The following is a 12,294-nucleotide window of genomic DNA, read 5'->3' on the forward strand; positions in this document are numbered from 1 at the left end:
TCTGTAAATACAGTAAAAAAAAAAAAGGGTGACTTGTACAGTTGAAACAGTGAATTGTTTGGTATGTGAATTACATCTCAGTAAAGCTACTTAAAAATAAATATGATATAATCTCTGTCCTCAAAAAAGTGCAAAGGCTGGGAGATTAATGAAAAAGCTTTAAAAATAGTTGAGGTGGCGAAGACTCCTGCATCAAGGCTGCAGCCATGGAACAGGAGGGCAGGGTAGGGCTCAGTACATTGGCAGGTGGTAGCTTTGGGGTCCAACCAAAAGCTTAGCGACTGAACAACAACAGCAATAGAATCCTGGGCTTGTTTTTTTTTTCTGGCCATGCTGCGAGGCAGCAGTTTCTTCGGTCCCCAAGCAGGGATCGAACCCTTGCCCCTGAGTGGAAGTACGGAGGATGGCGTGCAGTGGACCATCAGGAAGTCCCCTGGGCTTTTCCGTAGGCATTTCTCCAGGGTGTGTAGTGAACACGCTTCCAGGAACATACTTAACATCACACTTTTTCAAAAGGGATTTTAGGCAGCAGTGGTATTTATTGATGTCAGACCTCTTTCCCCTTTATGTAAGTGCTAAATCATGTCTTTCTTATATGAGACACCAATACTGGCAGAGACTGGATGGGGAAGTGGGCAGAGGCTGGAAGAATGAAGACCTATATCTTACTTTTACTATAAGATTAATTCAACAGACAGAAATACAAAGAATTCTTGTTTACATGTTTCTGACCGTAGTCAACTGACTGCCTGAATGATGAGTTTCCAGTTTGGAAATCGTCTTCCAAACACACTGTCATTAGCCCGAGGCCAAGCATTCAAGCATAAGAACCAAAAGCCTGCGTGCCATCGCTGGTCGGTGACCATTGGCAGAGGGCTAGGAGCTTGGCTGCAGGGTGGGCCAGATGTGAGGACACAACACAGCTGGGCCTCCTGCTGCTGTTGAAGGGACAAAAGCTTTGAGGGCAAAACCCAGTCCAACGGGTGTCAGGACCTGCAGAGGCTTGGCAGCATATGGCAGGGTGGCCATGCAGAGCAGGTGGTGCAGAGTTCAGGGGCTCAACAGGGATGAGGTGCAGGAGTCAGCTGGACACAGGGGAGAGGCGGGAGATGTGATCCGAATCAGGCAGGAGGGGTTGGCACCCTTTGTTCTTCAGTCACTCAGTCGTGTCTGACTCTTTGCGACCCCATGACTGTAGCACGCCAGGCTTCCCTGTCCTTCACCACCTCCCAGAGTTTGCTCAAACTTATGTCCATCGAGTCGGTGATGCCATCCAACCGTCTCATCCTCTGTCATCCCCTTCTCTTCCTGCCTTCAGTCTTTCCCAGCATCAGGATCTTTTCTAATGCATTGGTTCCTCACATCAGGTGGCCAGCCGGAGTTTCAGCTTCAGCATCAGTCCTTCCAATGAACATTCAGGACTAATTTCCTTTAGGATGGACTGGTTTGATCTCCTTACAGTCCAAGGGACTCTCAAGAGTCCCATAGCTCAAAAGCATCAGTTCTTTGGCATTCAGCCTTCTTTATGGTCCAACTCTCACATTCGTTCATGACTCCTGGAAAAACTATAGCTTTAAATAGATGGACCTTTTTCGGCACCCGGGGATAGGTGTTTATTCAACAGACATTTATTGAATGTCTACTGTGCATTGGGCATGGCCCCAGGGGCTGTGCTGGCAGACCTTAGGATGAGGGCTGTGGGCGTCTCTGAAAGGAGCCCCCACAGTTCTCATGTAGGTAATATTTTGTTACTGAAATCCTATGAATTTCCGGCCATTTCCTAAGAGAGTCTCACTAGTTGCCAATGTTCCCAAAAGGCAATAGTTTGAACTTTTTATTCATTTTCAAGTTCATGGTTGAACCTCCTCAACTTTTGAATATGTAGAGTTTATTAATAGTATGGCGTATGCTTGACCTTCTCTCCATATTTAATGAAATCATTCATCTCAGGAATCTCTACCCACAAACTCAACGGCCCTGGAATTCATGAAAAATAGCAGACTGTGTGTGGCCTCACATAAAGTGTGTGAATATAAAAGTATGTCTCGTACCCTTCAATTATGTGCCAAATTTATTCAGAATCAGTCATGTCCTTTGCAGATGAGTGAATAACAGAGAGGCATACATCAAATGCTCAGAGTGAGATCTAAACAGACCCTACTTTATATGGCTCAAGGTACAATGAGCCTGATAGCAGTTCTTGCTTAAACTTTTAAGTCCAGACAAATACTATGAAAGATAAATGGGCAAAAGATACGAACAGATCATAAAGAAGAGACATGGATGCCTGAAAATCACATGCAAAAGTGAGAAGTAGATAAAAATTAAAAATTGAATATTAAATTGCCATAATAAAAATGGCAGTCCATGACATTGGTAGGGTGAAATGAACATTTATACCTAGTAATGTGAATATAAATGGATGCAGCCATTCTGTAAGGCAGTTTCTGACAAGAGCCGCTAAAATGTTCATACCTTTTCCCAGTATTTTCATTTCTGAAGACTTGTTCTCAAAATGCCCGTCAATGTTTACATCGAGAAGGTTCACCGCAGAAATGCTTGTAATAGTGAAAAAAAATAGAAACAACCCAAATGCCTGAGAGTAGGAGACTGGTAAAATCACGTTGTTGTTACATCACTAAGTCATGTCTGACTATTTGCAGCCCCATGGACTGCAGCACACCAGGCTTCCCTGTCCTTCACTATCTCCCAGATCTTGTGATGCCGTCCAAGCATCTCATCCTCTGTCGCCCCTTCTCCTCTTGCCCTCAGTCTTTCCCAGCATCAGAGTCTTTTCCAGTGAATCAGCTCTTCACCTCAGGTGGCCAAAGTATTGGAGCTTCAGCTTCAGCGTCAGTCCTCCAATGAATATTCAGGGTTGATTTCCTTTAGGATTGACTGGTTGGATCTCCTTGCAGTCCAAGGGACTTTCAAGAGTCTTCTCCAACACCACAGTTCAAAAGCATCAGTTCTTCGGTGCTCAGCTTTCTTTATGGTCCAACTGTCACATCTGTACATGACCACTGGAAAAACCATAGCTTTGACTATCTGAACCTTTGTCAGCAAAGTGATGTCTCTGCTTTTTAGTATGCTGTCTACGTTTGTCATAGCTCTGCTTCCAAGGAGCAAGTGTCTCTTAATTTCATGGCTGCAGTCACCATCTGCAGTGATTTTGGAGCCCAAGAAAATAAAGTCTGTCACTGTTTCCATTGTTTCCCCATCTATTTGCCATGAAGTGGTGGGACTGGATGCCAAGATCTTCATTTTTTGAATGTTGAATTTTAAGCTGTTTCACTCTCCTCTTTCACCTTCATCAAGAGGGTCTTTAGTTCCTCTTTGCTTTCTGCCATTAGAGTGGTATCATCTGCATTTCTCAGGTTGTTGATATTTCACCCAGCAGTCTTGATTACAGCTTGTGATTCACCCAGCCTGGCATTTTGCATAGTGTATTCTATTGTAAAGAAACCAAAAATCATTTATTAACTACTAATAGAATGGGACAACTGTGTCATGGGAAAAACTGTAATTTTAGCTGTGAAAGTACTGATAAAGTTTTCATCTAACTATAAAAATTAAGAGGATGAAAATACTGTATCAAAGTATTTATAGTTTTGTTTGCAAGTGGTGGAATTATAGGTGATGCTGTGTTTCCAGACACGATAATCTGTTGCTCTTATACTTTGCAAAAGGATATAGCAGCGCCTGAATGATGTTGACATGATTAAAAAGGAAAGTAGCGTCTGATCTCCACAAAGTGACCGAATCTGATGTTTGGGACAGATGCTGAATCCAGGGTGGTGGTGTCCATGCATTTCTGTCCTGCTTCTGGAGACTCAGACGAGAAAAATAACATTGTAGGTCATGTTCTCGGTCTTGAGCAGTCTTGAGCCTCAGTAACAGGGCTGGAGGAGGCTGCCAGCCTGCAGAGGTGAGGGTCATTCTTAGGAAGGCGATGACCAGCCTCTTGGAAGAGGCCTGAGCACAGCTTCTTTGTGTCCTCCCTCATCATGATGGGTGGCAGGTGTCTGGCTGGGGACCAGCCGTGCGGTCACCCTCATCAGCTCTGCAGGACTCTGGCCCTGGATCCTTGGCCCCTAAACAGCAGTTTGGCGGAGCTTGCGTCCCACTGATGTCCTGCAGCTCTGATGCTGTCTGCCTGACTCCTGGTCCCTGCGGCATCTAACTCTGCTTTCTAACTTTCCTTAAAGCCCTCCCGGGACTTCTCTAAGAGGAATGGGGGCTTCAAATGTCAAGAAAGAGGAGAACAAGGCACCTCTTTTTCCTCCTCTTGTAAAAAGACCCTACCGTTGATGGTGCCTTTTTTAAAAGCCTGTCTCTCCCCTTTCCCTTCTTCTCCAAAAATAGGTCTTGTGAAAGTCAGTGTGAGCTGCAGCAGCCTCGCATATGTGGCTTCCCATCTGCAGCTCGGTCTGCACAATGTGCCATATATTTAGCTGCCTAAATCGGGACTGTTCCGTGTGCTGATTCAAGAGGGGCTGGGAAGTCACATGGGCGAGCAGGGCTGTTTGTTGGTCAGGACTGGCTGCTGGATGCTCTCGGCTCTCACCCGCGGATCCAGAAGTGAGAGATATTTGGGGACATCAAGAGAGCAGATGGCCCATGAAGGCAGCTGGCCCAGGCAGTAATTAGTCCAGGGAGGTGATGGGTCATTTTCTGAGCTTGGAGCAGAATTTCGCACCTGTTGTTGCCATTCAAGTTGCAGAGTGAGGCTTCGGGTAGAACTGGTAGGGCTGGAAACTGTCAGTGAGTCACCACAGCTGAGAGACGACAGCTCGGCTTTGCTTCCCCAGTGAAAGGTTCCTAGCAAGAAGATAGAAGGGGAGAGGTTCTGTTTGGTTTAAGTTTAAAAGCAGAGGTACTCAACTCCTTTTTCAATGAATGGGTTATTCCTTTTTAAGTTTTGTTTATTTATTTTTGGCTGGGCTGGGTCTTTGCTGCTGCAGTCTTTTCTCTAGTTGGGGCTGGTAGGCTGTGCTCTCATTTCTGTGCCCAGGCTTTTCGTTACAGAGCATGGGCTCTGGGGTTCTTGTACTTCAGCAGGTGTGGTGCTCAGGTTAGTTGCCCCTCGGCCTGTGGAATCTTCCCGGACAAAGGATCACACTCATGTCCCCTGAATTGGAAGGTACATTCTTAACCACTGGACTCCCAAGGACATCCTCGACTCCTTCACAGGGCTAGAGAAAGATGAATTTGTCGAGGGAGCTGGTGAAAACCCAAGATGGGGTATTTGGCGCCAACCCCATCTCCTCCTCCTTCACGGCACTTGTGTCCCGTGATGGCTAAGCTTTCTGCGTCCCTCGCTAGCCTGAGCTGAGGGACCGCTTCTCGTATCCCTTGGTAGCCCTGACACTTAAGTGGAGTGTCTGGTACATGTTCGTTGAATGAATACATGAACACATCCGGCACAGGAAGAGGGATTGGCCTGCACGGGAGCAAGGAGAAAGCTTCCTTTGAAACGGAGAAGAGGGTGGCTCTGCAGTCTGATGAGTCAAGTTTTGCTCATTTGATTTTTTTTGTCTGAGAGAGTGACTAGGAATTTAAGGTCGGAACATACAAAGAAGCACTGTACTTACTATTCAGTAAATGACAGTGGTGATTTCATGTGACGCTTTTATTCGTCTGTATCTCTGTGTGTTTGAGTCTTTAAAGTAGAAAGCTAATTTAATGTGCGTTTGGCATTTCTCTTGCAGTAACCATCCTAGTCCACGCCCATGGTCTGTCTTCCTCCTCTTCCGGGGACCCCTTACCCTCCGCTTCACGGTGTTCTCTCTGCTGTTAACCCGTCTCCGGTGACCTGGCCCCCGTCACTCGTCTCTGTGCTTCACCTGTAGGAGATGCATTTTCTGCCCTTGAAAGGGGAGCCAGTGTCTTTTCTTGGACATATTTGCAATCACAACTGCATATAATTAGTTTTTACAATCTTGGTCTATGTAAAGTGCAAACCCTCCCATTCTGCTGTGATTCATGGGCAGGTAAAAGAGCTCTGCACCAGTTACAGTTTGTGTGTGTGTGTGTGTGTGTCTTCCCCACTCATCCAGCAGGCACTTCTCCGACACCAGCTGGGTGTCCTGCAGTTCAGCTCAGTTCTGATACCTTCTACCTGGAGGTACATCGGATTCCACGGGTGTAAAGGGCTCAGTCCCACAAGACTGCCCTCTTCCCTGACTTCAAACCTCAGGTTATCACATGTGCTTGTGACCAACCAGCCATAGGCTGGAAGTTCCAACGGCCCCTTCTGGGTTCAGTTAATTTCCTAGAGCAGCTCACAGAATTCAGAGAGACATTTTACTCAATTGCTGGTTTATTATGAAAGGGTGCAATGGAGGTTGCTGATGAGCATCCAGGTCGGAGCCATCTGTAGAGCAGGCATGTGGGGAGACGGGAGCTCCCTGGTCTCTCCGGGTCCCACCCCCCCAGCGTCTCCACCTGTTCACCGACCTGGCTGCTCTCTGAAGCCCCATGCCTTTGGGATCTTTATGGAGGTGTCATCACTCAGGCCTGAAGGATCGTTAACTCCACTCCCAGCCCTTCTCCAGAGAACGTGGGGTGGGGCTGAAAACTCCAAGCTTCTAGTCATGACTCTGTCTTTCCAGTGACCAGCCCCCAAGCCGCAGCCCACCCAGAGTCACCTCAACAGAACAAAAGACACTCCTGTCACCCAGGACATCCCAAGGGTCCAGGAACCAGGGCGGAGGCCAGCATACATTTTCCACAGTGTCCCAGATGGGGACATGTATAAGACTATCCCATCCTTCTGCGGGCTTCTTTCATGAGTTTGGCTTGGGAGCCAGGCTGCCCGGATTTAGATCTCAGCTGAGCCGTTTAGCTAACTGGCACGGGAGATGCCGTGAGCACGAAGCTGGCTTTCCCAGGGCCTGAGGTTTATCCATGACAGTTTGGTTGTGCTGACCCCAGTGAGTCCCCCAGTTGTGGGAGACTCGGCTGCACGCTTTGTGGTAGAGGGGACTGCGTGTGCTCTTCGCCCTGTAAATAGAGAAAGAGTGACTTCCACTCAGTCTGTCTGCACAGTGAGTGAGTGGAAGTCGCTCAGTCGTGTCCGACTCTTTGCGACCCCATAGACTGTATGTAGCTCACCAGGCTCCTCATCCATGGGATTCTCCAGGCAAGAATACTGGAGTGAGTAGCCATTCCCTTCTCTGGGGGATCTTCCTGACCCAGGGATCAAACCCAGGTCTCCTGCACTACAGGCAAGATTGTTTACCTCTGAGCCACCAAGTGGACATTACTAATACCTCGTGGGATTGTCACAAGGATATATGGGTTCATACAGATAAAGCTTTTATAGCATCCCCGGCACAGTAAGTGTTAATTATTACTACTATTTTTGTTATTTGTTGATGGGCCTGGGGGAGGCATTTTTATAGCCCCAGACATTTTTTAGACTCCTTCCCTGGCTTCTTACACTCTCCTGAATTATAATTAACCTTCCCTAAGACACCACAGTTGTGGTAAGTTCATTTCCCTTTCTTGACTCATGTCCAAAATGCCATTTAATATATGCAAAGTTAAAAGTTTTGAAAAGTTCTTCTCATGAAATTAGAGTTCGGTTCTAACCCAGTGTTAATATTGTGGTTGTCGGCGGTCATTTTTCAGTGTCTGTATTAAGCAGACTAATCGTAGTTTTGTGCATGTGTCTGTTGATGTAAGAGAGTGTCTCTTGGGAAGTGTATAATGTAGAGAATTTTGAACCTAGGGTGACTATCCGTATTCGCATTTATTTCAGCACATCTTAGGATGTGAGTTTTCCTTCTTTCTTGTTCCTGCCTTGGGACCTCCGTGTTCCATTCTCAAGCCCCAAGCCTCCTGTGGCTGGAGTGCAATGATTTTGCGATCCCTGCAGTGTCTTCCTGATGAGAATCCTCTCGGGAGATGGAGGCAGGGGAAGGGTCTCGCGGTTGGCGTGTGAAAAAGCATTTCTGTGCTGAGAACTCCGAGCGGCAGACGAGGACCACGCCCCGGGGTGGAAGCTGCAGGCTCCTTTGTTAGCGCTGTGACTTCGAGCCTGCTGACGTTTACGAGTAGTGGAGTCCTTCAATGCCCGCCTATTTTTCTTGTCTGAGATTTCACCCATCATTCTTACTGACTCCACTCATCATGTTAACTGCGATTTAGATGCTTGTTTCTCTGGCCCCAGACTCCCTTGTCCCGCCTTTGAACTTGGTGCAGACTCTGTCGTGACCTTGGCATGTGGTGGTCCCTCCTGCCTTGGTGGGGTGGGGGGACCGTGTCCTCACTCCCATGACAGAAACTGAATGTCCAGTGCTCTTGGGACCCCGGACCAGTGGGACCGAGCAGGAGCAGAAATAAAGGAAATGCATCCTTTTCTTTCTGGACCCACAGCTACCGCTGGGAGGTGGAATGGTCACCTCTTTGGGGGTGTTGGTTGGAGTGAAATTGTTTGTCTTTCTAAAGCAATACTGTATTTTAGGATATAGTTGATTTCGTAGTGCTTTTCAAATATTAACCCGATATATAAGTTTCTGGGGGCAGATCGTGAGTAAATCTTAAAGCACAAGCTTTCAGGAATAAAATTTAAGCTCTTCAGAGTTGTCAACTTGAGGAGGAAAAAGAAATGAGATAATCCTTCAGAAAGGAAGCGTCATGTGGAAGTGTGAGTTGGCGTCTGAATGTAGGTTAACTTTCTTCCCCAGGAGTAACTGTGAAAGGATGCCTCTTCACCCTCGGCGTCCTGAAAGGACGTGTGGTGAATCCCGAGGCAGTCACATGGGCATTAGCAGCAGCAGCCTCTCAGCTCCTGCTCCTCTGGGCACCATCCCGGGCACTGGGAGCCCAAAGTGCAAACGCAGACAGAGCACAGCTCATGGAGTTTGCATTCCAATTGGGGAAGAGAGTAAATATAAATCTGAAGGAGCAGATCACACAGCAAGAGGAAAGATGGGTTCCTTTATCAGGGAAATAAAGGCACTGTGGCTCAGATGGTCAAGAGTCTGCCTGCAATGAGGCAGAACCTGGGTTCAGTCCCTGGGTCAGGAAAATCCGTTCCAATATTCTTACCTGGAGAATCCCACGCACAGAGGAGCCTGGCGGGTCACAAAACATTGGACAAAACTGAGCAACTAACGTGCATACACAAGTGGAGGGCTTCTGGGGAGAACACTTCAGTCTGAAATACAGTGATCAGATGAGGTCGTGCTGGGGCGTGACAGGTGGACAGAAATGTGGAGAAGGTGAAGGAGCTGGGCCTTCATACACCTCGGGGGGCGGGGGGAGGATCCAGAGAGGAGAGGTGGGGCACTGGCTCGGCCCGGAGCCTGCCCCATGCCCGACATGGGGACAGTGTGGGCTGGACAGAGCTGTTGGGGAAGAGAGGGGAGATGGAGCCAGCGGTGGGTGGCCAGGGGGCTGCATATCTCATGGACCATTGTGGGGACTTACTTTACATGCCTCAGTGAAATGGGAGATCCAGGCTGGTTTTCAGCTGAGGTGGGTAACATGATCTGACTTAAATTTTGGAAGGGTGATTTTGGGTGCTGTGTTGGGGGCAGACCATGGAGCTGGTAGAAGCTGGGCCACCTCTCCGGGGCTGTTACAGAGAGCGTGCACAGGTTGTGTGGCTGGACCAGTATGGGGACAGGGGAGATGCTTGGCAGTGGTCGGATGCTGGGCATGTTTTGAGAATGGAGCAAGCATGTTTGCCAGTGGATGGATGAGCAAGATCAGGGAGTCGGAGTTGATGCTGGAGACTTGAGTCTGAGCATCCAGGGGACGCGTTGCTGTCAACAGAGGTGGGCAGATTCTGGGCGGCCCGTGTGCATGCCTGTGTGTGCGTGTGCACGCACGTGTGTGTGTTTGGGGTGGGGGTAGAAGGATCTATATTGTGTCTTTCTCATGTCTAAACTGTATGAAGCTCATTTTTTTAGAAAATTGTAAGTTCTCCGATTAGATTTCCTGAACAAGTACACACCCTTGTGCACACGCACGATATCCTCGGGGAAGTGGGTCCCGTGTGACTGATGGTGGCCATCACTGGTCCCGGGACTGCAGGGCAGGTACCATCAGTGGAGGCTGGAAGTCCAGGATCAAGGTGTGGGCAGGTTTAGTTCCGTCCGAGCACTTTATCACTGGCCTGCAGACGGCTGCCCCTACTGTGTCCTCCTGTGCTCTTCCCTGCAAACGTGTATCCCTCATGCCTCTCTGTGTCCTGACCTCTTCATCATATAAGGGAACCAGTCAGATTGGATTAGGACCCCCTAACAGCCTCACAGGGACATGCTCACCTCTTGAGAGCTCGTGTCTCTAAACACAGCACCTTCTGAGGTGCTCGGGGTGGTTAGCCTGTGAATTTTTGGAGGACAAAATTCAGCTGCTGCTGTCGGTCTTCTTTGGTATCTGGGAACCTGAAGGGGTGTCAGTAGAGCGTTTTGCGTGTGTGCACTTGTTTGTGCTCAGTCCCTTGGTCGTGTCTGACTCTGTGACCCTGTGGACTGTAGCCCACCAGGCTCCTCTGTCTGTGGGATTCTCCAGGCAGGAATACTGGAGTGGGTTGCCATTTCCTCCTCAGGGAATCTTCCTGACTCAGGGATTAAATCTGCGTCTCCTGTGTCTCCTGCATTGGCAGGCAGATTCTTTACCACTTCCCCACCCGGAAGTTAAGTGTTAGTTGCTCAGTCGTGCCTGACTCTTTGTGACCCCCACCAGACTCCTCTGTCCATGAGATTTTCCAGGCAAGGATACTGGAGTGGGTTGCCATTTCCTTCCCCAGGGGATCTTCCCAACTCAGGGATCGAACCCGGGTCTCCTGGACTACAGGCACATACTTTACCGACTGAGCTACAAGGGAAGCCCCACCTGGAAATGACTCCTGAAATGAGATTGTCAATAATATTCCTCACATTAAAGAGCAAAACACTGAAGTAAATGCTCTTGCTGTGTATATTCATTTCACTCTCTCAGGACTCTATTAAGTGCTTGTGATGAATTAGGCTTTGAAACAGAGAAGGCACCACTGTGGGGTGCAGACTGTTGCGCTGAGAGCCCAGTGGTCAAGGTGGCGTGTGGGCCAGCTGTCCGGGCGCCGGCAGGCTGGCCTCTGGATTTGTCACTGTTACTAATCTGATGCAGCTGGATTTCTTCTCTTTCTTCCATTCTTCCTGTATTGCAAGATCGGGATACTTTGGTTTTCTCACTAATTCTGTCTTCACCCTCACTCACCTCTCAACTGTAGTTGTTGAGGCTTGTGAATGCCAACTCTGTCCATTGAAAACGCCTCCATTCCTTGGCTTTCCAGGTACCACGTTCTGCTTTTCTGCCAATTTCCCTGGCTGTTCCTTTCCAGCCTCCTTCACGGGTCACCCGTGGACGTGGCTGCCCAGCTGGATGAGGAGAACTCTCTCACTCTTCTCTGTTTCAAAGCCTAATTTTAATGTGGACTATTTTGAAAATCTTTATCGAATTTGTTGCAGCATTGTTTCTGTTGTTTATGTTTTGGATTTTTTTTTTGGCCACGGGGCATGTGGGATCTTAGCTGCCTGACCAGGGATCGAACCCACAACCCCTGCGTTAGGAAGGTGAAGTCTTAGGCACTGGACTGCCAGGGAAGTGTCCCCTAAAGTGGATTTTATCAAATGGGGAAAACGGGGCATCTCGAGACCCTTACTGGTACACAGCACCCTGCACGGCCCTTTTAAGGACAGTAGGTGTCGAGGGTGGGAGGCTTCTTTGGTCTCAGGCTTGTTCATAGGCGTTCACGCTCATGGCAGGCCTCTGAAGGATGGAACCTCTGTCATACCAGGCCTCTGCAGCCGGAATGCTCCTTTCCTGGTGCCGTTCAGAGTGAGGCATCAGAGTGCTTCAGGGTGGAAAAGGTCTTCCCTCACCTGCTAGAACCGTTCTGCAGCAGGGTGCTGGGCTCCGGCAATGGCCTCGCAGGGTGTGGGAACCCCCGAGTGTGGAGGCGATGGGACTGCAGTCTCTAAGGCATGCTTCCTGGCCTCCGCTGCACCGTGAAGTCTCTTGGGGTGTCCCGGCCACACTCATTGGATCAGGATCTCGGGGGCCGGGACCAGGGCAGCCCCTGGAGGATGCCGGCGAGCAGGTGCAGACATGAGCTGCCGCCCTGATGGAGACGCCAGCCCTAGAGCTGAGACAGCCTCACAGGCAGTTCTCAAGGCCGTGCCTGTCCGGGAGCGGATCTCTGGAAATTGTGATTCTCCAGGTGGAATATTATGAAACCTGCTTGACCTTCACTCTGTAACTAGCACATGACCTTCATCTGGGGGGAACTGAAGTCGT

At 48.9% G+C, this 12,294-nt stretch overlaps 1 protein-coding gene and 1 non-coding gene across 3 annotated transcripts in view; both read left to right on the forward strand.

The window, feature by feature from the left end:
* CSGALNACT1 (chondroitin sulfate N-acetylgalactosaminyltransferase 1) overlaps positions 1 to 12,294 on the forward strand; it is a 175,122-nt gene that overhangs the window by 103,682 nt on the left and 59,146 nt on the right.
* On the forward strand, positions 6,844 to 7,008 carry LOC112444654 (U1 spliceosomal RNA). Its single transcript, XR_003033025.1, has one exon. It is a non-coding gene; the product is annotated as a U1 spliceosomal RNA (small nuclear RNA).

The sequence above is a fragment of the Bos taurus genome, chromosome 27 (genome assembly GCF_002263795.3).
Source record: "Bos taurus isolate L1 Dominette 01449 registration number 42190680 breed Hereford chromosome 27, ARS-UCD2.0, whole genome shotgun sequence".
Taxonomy (NCBI): Eukaryota; Metazoa; Chordata; class Mammalia; order Artiodactyla; family Bovidae; genus Bos; species Bos taurus.